Below are 2202 nucleotides of genomic sequence, written 5' to 3' on the forward strand. Positions count from 1 at the left end.
TCTCTGTTCCTTGTTATTTTTGTCCAGTTTCCTTATCATACGATAAGTGAAATACCCCTACTGCTTCTTTTGTTGTCAGCTACAACACTCCATAGTTATTTCCCAGCTTCAAACTATTTCTTTAAAATTAATTCTTTAAAAGACCCTCTATATTTATTAAAGTCTTAGCCTTAAGTATGCTACATGTTGTACGAATTCCGCTCACCCCCGCAACACCCCCCATCTATAGAAACTACATTCCATTACCAGCCACAGCAACTACATTTCTATATCGCCTGCAGAAACTAAATTTTTCACTTCCCTTTTCTTTTTTAATATCTGTTGTTTCTGGGCTTATTAAGTCTCCTTTAATTCATTTCTCACAGTCTGCCCTCGTACGCCTTTTGGGCGATGAGGTTCACAATCTTACCTTTTACTTTTGTGTTGTTCGTCCCTTGAACTCTAGAAGCATTCTTTGGCTTTCTCTTTGTTGCATATCACCTGCTGATTGTACAAGCATCTGATGATGTATTTGAGTTCTTTCCCCAAGGGATGTCATCAGTCGGCTCATTACCCATTTTAGGACACTGCACCCTACTACCAGACCCACTAATATCAATATTCCATAGATAGCGAGATTGACTAACCACCTTCCCCAACCAGTCAATCCCCAATTGCCCCATTCCCATCATTTTTCGTTCTGGTACCAATTACCAGCCTGCCTTATCTTGGCGATTTTGTCTCGCACATGTTTGGAGATATAAGTAATGTTAGAGGAGACCTCAGGTATGTACGTACAACATTCCTCTCCAATTACTGCACAGGTACCAGCCTTCTCTGCTCGAATATAATCCAGAGCCATCCTGTTCTGAAGGGTCGTTAGTCTGGTGGCAATCATTTCAGTCGTTATGGCTGCTACTTGTGATTGGGGTTCGGTTAACGCATCAGCAGTATTGTTGGCTAACTCTTCCAGGGAAGCTGCCAACTTTTGTATTTCTACTCCTGCTCGAGCGGTCCCATACAAAGGTATCAAAGCCCAGAGGAGCCGATCCCATTGGTTACTTCCCGGGTTTCCTGCCTTCTTTCCTATTTATTCCGAGGTATTTTTGGGGCTCCTTTTAACAGCCTCAAGTGGGGAATTATATACGCGAGGTAGCAGCAGCCACTCCAGCCTTTCTGGCTTTGAGACAGTGTTTTATCAACATCATAACATGCATGCATTCCTGTACATTCAGTCACGCGAATGTATTTTTCCCCCGGAATAAATAGATAAGTGTCCAGGCCTCATTCCCAGTATGTTCCGTTTAATATTCGGGGAATGGTTGTGGCAATGACTTGGCTGGTATAGACACAAGATGATTTTCCTAAACGGAAGGGTGCGGTATCATTCTGAATACAGAAACAAGTGGTATTTACTGCTCCTTTCGGTGGGGAGACTTTAAGGCTATCAATAGCACCCGGCGTTTTCGGGGCTGGTCGAGGGAACCATCCCTCAAAGTTATAATTACCCCTCTCAAATTCCCATTTTGTATCATTTGAGCCTGAGTCAAATTGTTGTGCATCGTACACTTCTTCTTTGGTAAGGGTATTACCGTGAGAGGAATTCCGGATTCCCCATGGTATGGGAACTCCGCACATACCCAACAGTCGACATGTCCCTTTAATTTAGCATAATTCTGACATAAAGCGGTAAAATGATTTTTTCCCGCCGCCCCCGCCCCCCCCCCCCCCCCCCCCCCTTGGCAGCTAACGCCAATATTATCGTGACAATATAAAGCTGACCACTGATTTTAGCTCACAACCCCTCTCTGTCTATTCCCTAATACTTTAACTACCAGGGAGGAGTGAGTCCATGCAACACTTACAATTGTATTGGGATACAGTTTTTCAAACAATATCAATAGTCTCTTATCTCAGTCCATTCTTCTTGATCAGCTTGATTTTCAGAGGTTTGTCCGTAGGATGAGCTTGCCACTCTGCTGGAGGGGAAGGAGCGTCCACCGGGCCCTTAACACGAGTGTGATGACTCCACCATTTTTTCAGCAGTTCGGACGGCTGTTTCAGTAGTCAGGACGGTTAGGAGCGGTCTGCATTACCAGCTTGGGTGCAGTTTGGTATCTTTCAAAGTTTTGATCAGGACCCAATCACCTTGCTGTATTCGATGTACGGCGAACTCAAGTGGAGGTATCTGGGTCAACAGACCCTTCTTCCTAAGAACAGACA

At 44.3% G+C, this 2202-nt stretch overlaps 1 pseudogene; it reads right to left on the reverse strand.

The window, feature by feature from the left end:
• Positions 1-667: 667 nt before the first annotated feature.
• LOC148136817 (syncytin-A-like) lies at positions 668-1541 on the reverse strand (annotated as a pseudogene).
• Between the last annotated feature and the right edge of the window lie 661 nt (positions 1542-2202).

Source organism: Chiloscyllium plagiosum, unplaced genomic scaffold, assembly GCF_037043375.1.
Source record: "Chiloscyllium plagiosum isolate Xiang-an unplaced genomic scaffold, Cpla_swu_hap1 HiC_scaffold_45, whole genome shotgun sequence".
Lineage (NCBI taxonomy): Eukaryota > Metazoa > Chordata > Chondrichthyes > Orectolobiformes > Hemiscylliidae > Chiloscyllium > Chiloscyllium plagiosum.